General features: G+C 42.2%; 2 long non-coding RNA genes across 2 annotated transcripts; both read left to right on the forward strand.

Moving 5' to 3' along the window:
- The first annotated feature begins 1,338 nt into the window (after nt 1-1,338).
- On the forward strand, nt 1,339-2,649 carry LOC133287184 (uncharacterized). Its single transcript, XR_009748213.1, has 3 exons — nt 1,339-1,416; nt 1,517-1,583; nt 2,015-2,649. It is a non-coding gene; the product is annotated as an uncharacterized LOC133287184 (long non-coding RNA).
- A 9,795-nt stretch (nt 2,650-12,444) lies between these two features.
- LOC133287179 (uncharacterized) lies at nt 12,445-13,974 on the forward strand. Its single transcript, XR_009748212.1, has 3 exons — nt 12,445-12,741; nt 12,842-12,908; nt 13,340-13,974. It is a non-coding gene; the product is annotated as an uncharacterized LOC133287179 (long non-coding RNA).
- The last annotated feature ends 1,535 nt before the right edge of the window (nt 13,975-15,509 follow it).

A 15,509-nucleotide genomic window follows, 5' to 3' on the forward strand; every position in this document is an offset into this window, starting at 1 on the left:
CTAGTGAAAATTTCTATCCTTAATGGCAAGGGTCATCAATAAAGAATAAAGAAATATATAAAATCTCTCAGATGTATATTTATCAATTTCTGAAGTTGGTAGAACATATATACGAACACAGTTAGTATTTTGAACAGTATACACATTCTTCATCAAGTCTATATCATGCATAAAATTTAAGCAACAGAGATTGAAGTGCCAACATCTTTTGTGCCATAATGAATCCGTAAGAGAATTTGGTAGAGCATGCTCAAATTTTGGTCTCTAGTGAAAATTTCTATCCTTAATGGCAAGGGTCATCAATAAAGAATAAAGAAATATATAAAATCTCTCAGATGTATATTTATCAATTTCTGAAGTTGGTAGAACATATATACGAACACAGTTAGTATTTTGAACAGTATACACATTCTTCATCAAGTCTATATCATGCATAAAATTTAAGCAACAGAGATTGAAGTGCCAACATCTTTTGTGCCATAATGAATCCGTAAGAGAATTTGGTAGAGCATGCTCAAATTTTGGTCTCTAGTGAAAATTTCTATCCTTAATGGCAAGGGTCATCAATAAAGAATAAAGAAATATATAAAATCTCTCAGATGTATATTTATCAATTTCTGAAGTTGGTAGAACATATATACGAACACAGTTAGTATTTTGAACAGTATACACATTCTTCATCAAGTCTATATCATGCATAAAATTTAAGCAACAGAGATTGAAGTGCCAACATCTTTTGTGCCATAATGAATCCGTAAGAGAATTTGGTAGAGCATGCTCAAATTTTGGTCTCTAGTGAAAATTTCTATCCTTAATGGCAAGGGTCATCAATAAAGAATAAAGAAATATATAAAATCTCTCAGATGTATATTTATCAATTTCTGAAGTTGGTAGAACATATATACGAACACAGTTAGTATTTTGAACAGTATACACATTCTTCATCAAGTCTATATCATGCATAAAATTTAAGCAACAGAGATTGAAGTGCCAACATCTTTTTGTGCCATAATGAATCCGTAAGAGAATTTGGTAGAGCATGCTCAAATTTTGGTCTCTAGTGAAAATTTCTATCCTTAATGGCAAGGGTCATCAATAAAGAATAAAGAAATATATAAAATCTCTCAGATGTATATTTATCAATTTCTGAAGTTGGTAGAACATATATAAGCATGTTGTGAAAAATGCTAGGAACGACATTTAATCGGTGGAAATGAGCCTAGATGGTCATTTGATAATTGTTCATAATATTGGAAAATTCATGCTTGGATTGGTTAGTATTCTAGCATGTTGAACAATTAGTGAGTTGAATGATTGATTGTGTCCTTGTGATGTCTAGGATTGAGACATTTGGACCAACCGTGAGTGATCAATCATTGGAGCAAGCTATGGAGCTTGAATAGCTCATTGGAATTGGTAAGCTCATCCTTGTGTTGTGGTATGAATAGGATAGCTTGGATTGATGATGATGAGTTATCCTTGAATGCAATATGTTAATTGCATTACCCTTGTATAGGTGTATATTTGTAAAAGTGGATTGCTGAAACTGTTGGTGAAGAACAAAGGTCGACTGAAGCATTGAGGTAAGCCTTCGGACCTTGGGTGTAATTCCCTTGACTGTTCTACCAAGCCCTGAAAGGGTGGAGGTTGTGATTGTGTATATAAATGCAATAAAATAGTGTAATGCTTTGTTATACGTATGTGTATGCATTTGGTGTGGCATAGGATGGTGTTTCCCTATGTTGGTATGTTGCATGACGATGCGTAAATCATACATGGTAGTTAGCTGGCCAGTAGGACTATTTGCATCTGAGTTTCCTTAGGACAGCTTGAGAGCTCGAGGGATTTCTCCTGGAGATGTATTGCACTTTGCATAGATATGTATTTACTGCATTATTATTGTTATTGCTATTACACTGATATGGAACTGTGGGGTGGAGAGATGCTCCAAGGACCCCTGGTTTACTGGATATATTCGTATATCTCACCCCGTGTTGTGGGGACCCCCTTTCAGGTAAGGATGCTGCAGGAGCCTCTGGTGGCAAGTGGCCATATCTGGATTATGCATGAAATGTGGCATTCCTTTTGAGTTTATGCATGCCTTTGTAGTTGACATGTATAGGAATTTATTTTCAAAGCCTTTGGTCATTTGTATATCTTGATTCATTGGATGAACTTAGCCTATGCTCATGCCTTTGGTTACACCTTTTGTTGATGGGAGCCAAGGGAATGATCATAGTGTTTTGTAAGCTAAGTTCTATGATTTGTAAATGATATGTAATGTAAATGATGCCTACTTGAAATTCAATATATGCATGCTTGTTATGTATTGAGTTGTTGAATTGGTTGGGCTGAAAATCAATTAGGTACCCTTTGTTTAAATTGGTAAACGATGAGAAAACAAAGGTCATGCTGCCCAAATTCTAGCTAAATCTCATGAGGAGAGGTTGGATGTGTGCTAGGATTTAGTTTTGGGGCATGGACAATTGGGGTTTGGAATGGGGATGCATCTTCCCCTAGGCTTGGACTTGAAAAATGTGGGAATTGGAATTCCCTGGCAGCGCGCTTAAGCGCCCAGGAGCGCGCCCAAGCGCCCTGCTGCCCCTCCGTGTGCCAATGCATTCTGCCTCCTCGCGCTGGAGCGCCCAAGTGGGGGCTGAAGCGCCCAGGATTGCGCGCTGGAGCGCCCTGGCTTGCGCTTAAGCGCCCTTTGCTGCAGAAAGTTGGGATGCTTACTGTCCCCTCGTGTTTTAGCGCCCAGGGTGGGGCTTAAGCGCCCAGGGTTGCGCGCTTGAGCGCGCCCTTAGCGCCCTTAGCTCTGCGCGCTAAAACGTCCCAATGGGAGCTTAAGCGCCCAGGCGCGCTTGAGCGCCCTGATGCGCGCTTAAGCGCCACAGGAATGCCTGATGCTTACTGCCTCCTGCGCGCCCTGGAGCGCCCTTAGCTGGGGAGGAGAGCGCCCTAGAGGTTGCGCGCTGGAGCGCCCTGGCCCTTGCGCTTAAGCGCCCTAGAAGCCACTGCAGAAGGAGGCAGAAATCAGAAAAGTCCTATTGTTCATATTTGCGCGCAATTGCATTAGAAAAATTTCGCAATGAATTTTTTAAGCGCCTTTTGATGATGCGCGCTTGGGAGCGCCAAGCTTTTGATGCGCGCTTAAGCGCACACTGGAATGCGCTGATGCTTGACTGCCTCCGTAGCGGTCCGCGCTTAAGCGCCCTTAGCCACTGAAGGAGGAGATGCTTCTGACTCTGCGCGCTAAAACGTCCCAATGGGAGCTTAAGCGCCCAGGATAGCGCGCTTGAGCGCCCTGATGCGCGCTTAAGCGCCCATCCACACTGGAATGCCTGATGCTTACTGCCTCCGTGCGCTTAAGCGCCCAGATGGAGACTTTAGCGCCCGATAGCGCGCGCTTGAGCGCCCGATAGCGCGCTGAAGCGCGCGGGGCCTGTGACCAACACTATCTTGTGTTGCTTCAAATTGTCCTAACTTGGGCTACAGTGCTCCGATTTGAGCGCGGTTTGAAGCCACGCATAGCTAATGAAGAAACCTACAATATAGTAGAGGTTGTGAACTAAATAAGAAGTAAATTAATGGTTTAAAAATGGAAAATGAACATGATGTTAAGCTTAATTTATCTGTTTCCGCAAGGTAATATGGTTATGATCACGAAATTGGGTATTATAAGTTCGGTACGTTTTAAAATGAAAAATTTATCCGGATTTTAATTGAACCCATGTGATTGTAACTGCGCTTAATATCATAATGCGATGTTAACAAACCGGTTCTAGAACGGGGTGTTACACTTTATGGTATCAGAGCAGTTTCGTCGGGAATAACTGTTAGCTATTGTTGAGTATGCTTAGTGTTTGATGCTTTATAGTTGTTTTAGTACTCTGTATGATTATTGCATTTGTGATCACTAAGTGTGGGCCTGATCAACTCACTTCTTTGTGTAACATGTGTAGTGACATGACGAGGAACCGAAACAACCCCGGACCATCAAACACCAATGCTCAGCCAGAACCTGTTTTGGCTGCTCTTGTGAGGCCTAGAAGTGGCCGTGGGGCAACGGGCGTACAGCCTGATCCCGTAGCTGAAGCTCTTGCAGCTGTTCAGAGGGAGTTGGCTGCTAGCAGGCAAGCCAATGAAAATCTGATGAAAACAAATGAAGATTCGCGGACTGCTATGGCCGCAATGATGACCGAGTTGAGGACGTTGAGGGGTCCTAGGCCCGTGAACCGGCAACCCACTCCTCCTCCTCACACTGCTACGCCTTCTCCACCTCCTTCACAGGAAGAGGGTGGAGTGGGTAACAATGAGGGTGAGGGTAGTCACCACTCTGGGAGTCGGAGTCATCACACCGAGGTTCGTCAACCTCGAGTTGAAAATGTTGGTGATCATGAAGTGGAGGAAAGGAGATTGATGGCTTTCCGAAAACACAAACCTCCTTCTTTTAAGGGAGGTTATGAGCCAATGGCGGCTGCAAAATGGCTCCAAGCGATGGAGAAAATATTCAGGGTGATGAGATGCCCGGACGCAATGAAGTTGGCTTACTCTGTTTATATGCTGGAAGAGGAAGCAGAAGATTGGTGGACAAATACTGTGCAGCCATTAGAAGCTGAAGGTCGTGAGATCACATGGCGGTTGTTCGAGACATTGTTCTTGGACAACTACTTCCCTAGAGAGGCTAGGGAACAAAAACAGAACGAGTATAACGATCTCAAGCAAGGGTCGATGTCTATTGACCAATACTTCTCAAAATTCAATGAGTTGGTGAAATACGCCAACTATGGGCGAGCCTTACCCACCCCGGCTGAAATGACCTCCAAATTCCAATGGGGTCTTAATGAGAAGATGTCTCGGAAGATGTCAAATTGTGACATCCGAGAGTTCAGTCGGTTTGTAAACCAGTGTAGAAAGGTGGAAGAAGTGTATAAGGTGTCCCAAACCAAGAAGTCTTCTGAGGCCCAGGCACCTAGTTCCAATAAAGCAACGGGCTCAGGTTATTGGAAGAACAGGAAGGTGCAAGGCAAGAAGCTGAATGCGAATAAGCCCTTTGACTTGTTCAAAAAACCCGGTACTCAGAAGAATTTTGTTGATAGAGGACCTCCTCCCAAGTGCAAGGGATGTGGCAAAGAGCATAGGGGTCCATGTGCTACCGGTGAATTGATTTGTTTTAAATGTGGAAGATCCGGTCACTACTCCAGGCAGTGTCCTCAGAACGAAGCAAGGACTATGGCAGTTCAAGCTACTGCTGTTCCGGTCTCTGTTGTTCAACCTATGCTAGAGTCTCAGACGGTTGGTAGAGTATATACCATGGACCGTCAGCAATCGGAGAAGGCTCCGAATCTGGTGAAAGGTACAATTTACATTGATAATATGGATGTTGAAGTGTTGTTTGATTCAGGAGCTACACACTCCTGTATGTCTGATTTTATGGCCGTTGGGCTAAATTTGCAAATGTATGACATTCGCCCTCCAATGAAAGTGGTTACTGCTACTGGAGAGGAGTGTTATACATCCGTGTTGTGTAAAGATGTCGAATTCAAATATGAAGGCCGAGATTACGTGCTGGATTTTATTTGTTTACCTATGATCAGCCTTCAAGTTATCTTGGGTATGGACTGGTTGTCAAAGAACTGTGTTATGATAGACTGCTGTGGTAAAAGGATTGTGCTTGATGCTGATGATTCTGCTACTAGTTCTTCCCCATATCTATCTGTGTTGCAGGTTAGAAAGGCTTTGAGGGCCGGGGCATTGGGATATGTCTTTGTGGGGGGTTTAGTAGGCGGAAGTCATGAGGAGATTGGCACTATTTCCGTGGTGAGGGAGTTTGTGGATGTGTTTCCCGATGAAATTCCACAACTTCCGCCTCATAGAGAGATTGAGTTCACGATTGATCTGTTGCCTGGTGTGGGGCCTATCTCTCTGGCTCCGTATAGGATGTCACCACCGGAACTAGCCGAGTTAAAGAAGCATATTGAAGAGCTTTCGGCTAAGCAGTTTATCCGGCCTAGTGTGTCCCCGTGGGGAGCACCAGTCATATTTGTTAAGAAGAAGGACGGTAGCATGAGATTGTGCACTGATTACCGTCAGTTGAATAAGGTTACCATTAAGAACAAGTATCCTCTCCCTCGCATAGATGATTTGCTTGATCAGTTGAGGGGTGCTTGTGTTTTCTCAAAGATTGATTTGAGGTCGGGTTATCATCAAATCCGAATTAGGCAGGAAGATATTCCGAAGACTGCCTTCCGATCTAGATATGGACATTATGAGTATCAAGTAATTCCATTTGGACTCACTAATGCTCCTGCGGTGTTTATGGATTACATGAATCGCATATTTAAGCCGTTTCTGGATCAATTCGTGATTGTGTTTATTGATGATATCCTGATATATTCGAAGAGTAAGGAAGAGCATGAAGGTCACTTGAGAACTGTGTTGCAAATTCTCAGAGAGAAACAGTTATATGCAAAGCCTTCTAAATGTGAATTTTGGCTTTCTCAAGTGCAATTTCTGGGTCACGTTATCTCTGCTGATGGAGTAGCGGTTGATCCTAGCAAGATAGAGGCAGTTGTTGATTGGGAAAGACCCAAGACAGTAACAGAAATAAGAAGTTTTCTGGGTTTGGCTGGTTATTACCGGAGATTCATTAAAGAATTTTCAGCCATGGTGTTGCCATTGACCCGTTTGACCCGGAAGGATACTCCATTTGTTTGGACACAAGAATGTGAAGAATGCTTTCAGAGCCTTAAGGAGAAACTAACGACCGCTCCGGTGTTAGTACTTCCCGACCCGGAAGGTGAATTTGAGCTATACAGCGATGCGTCCAAGAAGGGATTGGGATGTGTGCTGATGCAAGATAGGCGGGTGGTAGCTTATGCATCGAGGCAATTGAAACCGCATGAAGAAAATTATCCAACCCATGACCTTGAGCTTGCTGCAATTGTTTTTGGGTTGAAACAGTGGAGGCATTTCTTGTATGGAATGCAATTTGCAATATTCAGCGATCACAAGAGTTTGAAATACTTGTTTGATCAGAAGGAGCTGAATATGAGACAACGACGGTGGACCGAGTTCCTAAAGGACTATGATTTCGAATTGAAATATCATCCTGGCAAGGCTAATGTTGTAGCTGATGCACTGAGCCGAAAATCCGTGAGTATATCAAGTATGATGATCAGAGATTATGATGTGATTGAGAGGTTCAGAGATATTCAATTATCTAAAATCTTTCCATGCAAAGTTTGTGGCTTTGAAATCACAAGCATTGAGAATGAACTGATGACCAGAATCAAAGAAGCCCAGCTGCAAAATGAAAGTGCTAAGCGACTAAAAGGTCAGAGTGGTGTATCCTGCAATGATGAGGGTGTACTACTATATCAGGGTCGTGTTGTTGTACCTAGGCAGTTGGCGGAGGAAGTGATGACAGAGGCTCATAAGGTCATTTTACAGTTCATCCGGGAGCTACAAAGATGTATCAGGACCTAAAGATGAATTTCTGGTGGCCTGGTATGAAGAAAGATATTGCCGAATTTGTCTCTAAGTGTCTCATTTGTCAGAAGGTAAAGATTGAGCATCAAAAGCCTTCTGGTATGTTGCAACCTCTGGATGTTCCTGAATGGAAATGGGAGAGTATCTCCATGGATTTCGTAGTGGGATTGCCGCGAACACAGGCTAGTTATGATTCTATATGGGTGATTGTGGATAGATTGACAAAATCCGCACACTTTTTTCCAGTTCGGGTAGATTTCTCTGCGGAGAGATTGGCTAGGCTCTATGTGAAGGAGATTGTGAGGCTTCATGGGGTGCCTGAGAGCATTGTTAGTGATCGGGACCCGAAGTTCACTTCTCGCTTCTGGGGAGCATTGCAGGAGGCTCTTGGCACTCAGTTGAGACTGAGCACTGCTTATCACCCACAGACGGAAATGAAAAGGGATGTATTCAGGGATCAAGGAGTGAAAAGCCTTGAATAAGACCCATTTTTAAGGTAACTTAACCCAATGTGGTTTAAAGGCTCTGAGAAAGATATAAGCCCAAAGCAATGCAAGCCCATCTTATGAATTGAAGGAGATTAAAGACCCAAGCCCACAGGAAAACACCACTATGCCTAATCCAATTCAAAGATAAGCCCTAGATGAGGTGGCAACACATGATAGGAAGAATTTGTATGAAATTACACCTCCCCACATGATAACTTGATGACAAGGAGAGAAGGAAAGGAAGCATTGTTAGTGATGAAGGAGTTTGTGTAAGAAATACTCCAAACCTAACCAATGCATGTGACTTACTTTAACCAAAAGCAACATTACTTTCCCTTAAGCTACCTTGGAGGGTGCACACATGACAAGAAAAGGAAAGCTTTCTTCTTACACACTCAAGCCATGCATGACACAAGTCTTTCCATCTCCCAAGGTAACACATCAAGGGAACATAAACCAAGATTCCCTTCATAAAAGTAGGCTCTCTTCCCTGAGCGCACAAGTCTTCCCCAATGCATGATTAAAAAGGTGAAGCCACCTTTTCTCCATCTCCCTAGGCGCAATAATTAGCATGAAAAGGGAAGACTTGTTCTTACACACCTTAGGATGAGTGTGACATACTCAAGGTGATTCCCAAACCCCATGCATTGGGAAGTCCCAAAGACACTCTATCCTAGAATTCAATTATGGAAGGCTAAAAGACAAAAGGCCCTACACATTAACCAACATTTCTTCAATGATGATTAAAGCTAGTAACATTGGTACACGCAAAGACCTTCCTCCTTCCCATGCACCTCATTCCCCAAAGTAATTAAGGATGCACCTCGTTTCCCTAACCAAGGCATGTCATACAAAAGTTCTTCTCCCCATGCACACCACCCTTCAAGCAATTAATGTGAGCCTTATCTTCCTTCCACTTAGGCGCTACACACATAGGATTCACGCGCACCACTTCCTAAGTGAATAATGATGAAGTTTTGTTTCCTAGATAGAAATGCAAGAGTCCCCCATGCGTATGACACCTTGAGTGTCCTACACTCTACACACTATCATTACCCCTTCCCCATGCTTATGACAACCTTGAACAATGTGAGGAGACTTGCTTACCCCACACTCAACCAAGACCTAGCCTATCCTATCATAGGCATGATGATTAGGGAGACTTGAATAAAAAGGTGTACAAACAAAGGCCCCTCCCCTTCCTAGCCGTACACTACCCAAACAAACCAAGCAAGTAAAACACTCAAACACTTCATCCTTCTCTACTCCTAAGCCTCGGCCATAGCAAGTTCAAGGACCTAGGGTCTTCACCCACATCAAGAGGTGGTTGGAAGCAACTCTCAACTCAAGGCTCCTTGAAGATCAAGTGTGAAGCATTAGATAAAGTTGTATTATCATCATTAAGGTAAGAGTTTTCATCTCTTCAAGCTAGTAGATACATGACTAGATCTTGGACTAATAAAGCCATGCATGCATCTATCATCCTAGAAATCATCTCCTATTTTATACCATCTCTACATGGCCTAACTTAAATGATATGCATGCACTCTCCAAATCTTGCTAAACAACCTAAACCTAAAATGGCCGAATGTGATGTATAGGGAAGTATAGTCTAAAGTCTGTTAAGGATCAACCATTTTATATGAGCATTTAAGCCATGAACATGTTATCAAAAATGTCCTCTAGGTATACACCCCTAAATGGTTGCAACAAGCTTAGAAAAGAAATTTGTGAATGTTTTCTTTTGATGTATGGCCGAAATGGATAGGACCTATGCATGAGAACAACTAGTGAAAATCATCTCCTAAGGCATTTCATCAAAAAGGGCTGAACCTATGTCAAGAGGAATATTAAGTTTAGATCTTTAATTTTAGAACTATGTACTAAGGATGGTTAGGCCGAACCAAAGGAACAAGAAAGGACCAGAACCACCTTGAACTCTTGGGAAGTGATAAGACAAGACTATTGTGTAAGTGATTTATGGTTGTTGAAGCGGCTACCCTATGGTTGCCACCCCCTTTATGTTAAAGTGAGGTTTGACTGCAATATGTTATATGATGCATTACATGATATGTTTGGTTGTTTGGAACTAATGTTTATTCATGCAAGTTTTGTAAGATGGCCTGTGCACTAATACCACAGAGGCAACCTGACGAGGACCCTGGGTATTCGTCCATAAGACCATGGAGAGTAATTGCCATGGCAGGATTGGTATGATGATATGAAAGCATGATTATTTTCCAAACTATGTTTCCAATGTTTTGCCATTCTATTATTGTACATGTTATTATGTGACTATTGCAGGAGTAAGCATCATGGTTTGGAGGTTGCTCCAACTGAGTCCTTACTGAGACCCCCAATCTCACCCCTCTTTGGGGAAACCCACTTTCAGGACTAAATGGGTAAGACAGGGAAAGAGGCTGGTACGAGTTGAAGAGGAACCTGCGCAACCACGTGCAGTTGATAATGACTCCAAAATAACGGAGATATTTGAGAACTTACTGACTCTTGGAGGCAGACTATATTATATCTGCTCTAGCTGGGCCCATGTGGCTTGAATAGGCACCTTCCTAAGGGTGTTAAGTTCTAATTTGGGATGACTGTAATAGACTATGCCACTTAGATTATTTTGAACCTCTTATATGCCTTTGAAGTACTATCTTTTGGAATGTTTATGTTTTTATGGACTTATGAATTTAGTAGGAAAGATTAATTAACATAAGCCATTATCCGCATAAGACACTTAAGTAACTACCCACTAGGTAGTAGTCAACACTAAAATTATGATCATGTAAGTGAGCTCCTAAAATAGCGCATAAGTATAAGTAGGGTAACCAAGTAGAGATTAATTTGTAAGTAGACCGTAGACAAAGAACTCATGACTAGAGGAATAGATAAGTTTGGGGAATGAACGAAATTAATTCCCATTAGTAAATTTTAAGTTAACCACGCTTAAGTACATGGATTCCGCGCATGAATGTCAAGCAATGTTACACCTTTGATGGCCTCATTAAGGGTGTTACAGATGGTCAGACTGAGAGGACTATTCAGACGTTGGAGGATATGCTGAGGGCTTGCACCCTGGAGCAGGGTACTGCATGGGATCGATATCTCCCGCTAGTTGAGTTTTCATATAATAATAGTTTTCATGCTAGTCTGGGTATGGCTCCCTACGAGGCCTTGTATGGTCGCAGGTGTAGGACACCTACTTGTTGGTCAGAGGTTGGAGACACAGAGCGGTTTGGATTGGATTTTGTTCAGGAGACTACTGAGCAGATTAAAATGATTAAGGATCGTCTGAAAATGGCTCAGGATCGTCAGAAAAGTTATTATGATCTCAAGCACCGGCCTCTAGAGTTTGAGGAGAGAGAGATATTGGACCCTATCAGATTCTTCGTAGGGTGGGACCGGTTGCCTACCAGCTTGCCTTACCTCCGCAATTGGCAAATTTGCATGATGTGTTTCATGTTTCTCAGCTGAGGAAATATGTAGCTGATCCTTCTCATGTGGTTCAACCTGATAATGTTGAAATCCGGGAGAATTTGAAGACTCCTGTTGGACCACTGAAGATACTCGAAAGAGATGAGAAGAAGCTGAGAAATAAATCTATTCCTATGGTGAAAGTCCAGTGGGAAGGAAGGACGCCTGAAGAGTCCACTTGGGAGCGGGAAGATGAGCTTCTCCGGCAATATCCTGAGTTTAAGGACAGGTACGTTCTTGATTTTGCGGACAAAATCGCTAAAAGGTGGGGTGATTATAATAGCCCAACTTAATTAATTAGTAAATCTAGTGTAATTAATTAATTAAACATGTTTTAGTGAGTGAAATTAAGTATAAGGCTTAATTAAATGAATCTGAGTCACTTTGGAGTTAAAAAGTGTACTCAGTGAAAATTAAGGGGTATAAATGGGTACTGACGAAAGTGCCCAAAATATAAAAATAAAAATAGTAATATTCCTAGAATAATATTCCAGACTTTTGGGTAAAGTTTGGTAATTATTGGAGTTAAATAGATAGACGAACCAATACCCACATGTTACCACTTAACCAATGTTAAGTGATAAAACACCAAAAAGAACCCCCCATTTCCCCCAGCAACCCGTCGAACCAGAAGAGAAGAAAGGAGAGGGAGAAGAAGGGAGAAGAAAGGGAGAGAGAGAGAGAGAGAGAGAGGAAACCTTAACCGATTTGAGTGATTCAAAAGCCTAAATCGCTTAGAATCTCCTCCTCTTTCATAATCCTTGCTTTGTTTTGAGTGGGGAGCATTGTGGAGAGGGATATTGCCTCTCAAAAATTCGGCCATTGGTGAGATTTTGGAGTTTTGGTGGCTTCTACCTCCATGGGAGCTTGAGGAGCACTCACATCATTGTTGTGCAACCATTGGTGGTAAGATTTAAACCCTTGAACCTTATTTTCATGGAAAATTTCATGAGTAGGGTTTTGTGAATAGTAAAGTGGGAATTTTAGAAATTGTGAGTAAGTTGACTATGTTCTAGGAAGATTTAAGCTTAGAGCATGTTGTGAAAAATGCTAGGAACGACATTTAATCGGTGGAAATGAGCCTAGATGGTCATTTGATAATTGTTCATAATATTGGAAAATTCATGCTTGGATTGGTTAGTATTCTAGCATGTTGAACAATTAGTGAGTTGAATGATTGATTGTGTCCTTGTGATGTCTAGGATTGAGACATTTGGACCAACCGTGAGTGATCAATCATTGGAGCAAGCTATGGAGCTTGAATAGCTCATTGGAATTGGTAAGCTCATCCTTGTGTTGTGGTATGAATAGGATAGCTTGGATTGATGATGATGAGTTATCCTTGAATGCAATATGTTAATTGCATTACCCTTGTATAGGTGTATATTTGTAAAAGTGGATTGCTGAAACTGTTGGTGAAGAACAAAGGTCGACTGAAGCATTGAGGTAAGCCTTCGGACCTTGGGTGTAATTCCCTTGACTGTTCTACCAAGCCCTGAAAGGGTGGAGGTTGTGATTGTGTATATAAATGCAATAAAATAGTGTAATGCTTTGTTATACGTATGTGTATGCATTTGGTGTGGCATAGGATGGTGTTTCCCTATGTTGGTATGTTGCATGACGATGCGTAAATCATACATGGTAGTTAGCTGGCCAGTAGGACTATTTGCATCTGAGTTTCCTTAGGACAGCTTGAGAGCTCGAGGGATTTCTCCTGGAGATGTATTGCACTTTGCATAGATATGTATTTACTGCATTATTATTGTTATTGCTATTACACTGATATGGAACTGTGGGGTGGAGAGATGCTCCAAGGACCCCTGGTTTACTGGATATATTCGTATATCTCACCCCGTGTTGTGGGGACCCCCTTTCAGGTAAGGATGCTGCAGGAGCCTCTGGTGGCAAGTGGCCATATCTGGATTATGCATGAAATGTGGCATTCCTTTTGAGTTTATGCATGCCTTTGTAGTTGACATGTATAGGAATTTATTTTCAAAGCCTTTGGTCATTTGTATATCTTGATTCATTGGATGAACTTAGCCTATGCTCATGCCTTTGGTTACACCTTTTGTTGATGGGAGCCAAGGGAATGATCATAGTGTTTTGTAAGCTAAGTTCTATGATTTGTAAATGATATGTAATGTAAATGATGCCTACTTGAAATTCAATATATGCATGCTTGTTATGTATTGAGTTGTTGAATTGGTTGGGCTGAAAATCAATTAGGTACCCTTTGTTTAAATTGGTAAACGATGAGAAAACAAAGGTCATGCTGCCCAAATTCTAGCTAAATCTCATGAGGAGAGGTTGGATGTGTGCTAGGATTTAGTTTTGGGGCATGGACAATTGGGGTTTGGAATGGGGATGCATCTTCCCCTAGGCTTGGACTTGAAAAATGTGGGAATTGGAATTCCCTGGCAGCGCGCTTAAGCGCCCAGGAGCGCGCCCAAGCGCCCTGCTGCCCCTCCGTGTGCCAATGCATTCTGCCTCCTCGCGCTGGAGCGCCCAAGTGGGGGCTGAAGCGCCCAGGATTGCGCGCTGGAGCGCCCTGGCTTGCGCTTAAGCGCCCTTTGCTGCAGAAAGTTGGGATGCTTACTGTCCCCTCGTGTTTTAGCGCCCAGGGTGGGGCTGAAGCGCCCAGGGTTGCGCGCTTGAGCGCCCTGGTCCGCGCTTGAGCGCCCTTAGCCACTGAAGGAGGAGATGCTTCTGACTCTGCGCGCTAAAACGTCCCAATGGGAGCTTAAGCGCCCAGGATAGCGCGCTTGAGCGCCCTGATGCGCGCTTAAGCGCCCATCCACACTGGAATGCCTGATGCTTACTGCCTCCGTGCGCTTAAGCGCCCAGATGGAGGCTTGAGCGCCCGATAGCGCGCTGAAGCGCGCGGGGCCTGTGACCAACACTATCTTGTGTTGCTTCAAATTGTCCTAACTTGGGCTACAGTGCTCCGATTTGAGCGCGGTTTGAAGCCACGCATAGCTAATGAAGAAACCTACAATATAGTAGAGGTTGTAAACTAAATAAGAAGTAAATTAATGGTTTAAAAATGGAAAATGAACATGATGTTAAGCTTAATTTATCTGTTTCCGCAAGGTAATATGGTTATGATCACGAAATTGGGTATTATAAGTTCGGTACGTTTTAAAATGAAAAATTTATCCGGATTTTAATTGAACCCATGTGATTGTAACTGCGCTTAATATCATAATGCGATGTTAACAAACCGGTTCTAGAACGGGGTGTTACACTACAGAAGGAGGTAACAATGAGGATGATGCTGAGTCTCAATCTGAAGAGGATGAAGATAATGAAAGTGCTTCAGAAAAGTCCTATTGTTCATATTTGCATTACATGTATGTAAACTTATAGTATGATGAACCAAGTTGAGTACAGTGAAGAAAATTCAATTGCATTAGAAAAATTTACAGTTTCAAGGCCATGTTTGTCTTCGACCAAAAACAGATGGCATCAATTCCAATTCTGCAGGATTATCCGCTTATACTGTGCAGGGTAGTAAAGTGTAAGCAATGAATTTTTTAATTGCTTTTGATGAAAATGTGGGGTGGGTGCGTGTGCTTATTACAAGCTTTTGGGTCTATTGATTAGTTCCACACATGCAGTAGAACCCTATTTATGAACCCCACACTTTCTAAACCAATATTTGACTTGAACAAAAAAAGGGTGGCTGAATTGAATAACATTAATCCGGTGTGTACCTGATAAATATAACTTTCTGTGAATCAAACAATATCCTAATCTAATGGAACAACCCGAGCACAAAGTCTTTTATGTGGATTGACGATTTAGAACTATGAATGTATGAAGGTTAGCAATAGATTAACCAGGCATAGCATTAGAGACACTTGATGATCAACATAGAAGCAGTAGCACCTTCCATCCAGCAGTTATATGTGTGTCAGGCCAAAACAGAGCTACCTAAAGTCTTGAATGCTATCATATTCATATCTCACAACACAATTCCATTTAAAAAATATGTAATATGTATTTTTGGTGTGGACTTCCTTCAATATAGAACCTATATTTAGG

This window comes from Gastrolobium bilobum, unplaced genomic scaffold (genome assembly GCF_033153095.1).
Source record: "Gastrolobium bilobum isolate Gb01-03AN ecotype WA unplaced genomic scaffold, APGP_CSIRO_Gbil_v1 utg131485, whole genome shotgun sequence".
Lineage (NCBI taxonomy): Eukaryota > Viridiplantae > Streptophyta > Magnoliopsida > Fabales > Fabaceae > Gastrolobium > Gastrolobium bilobum.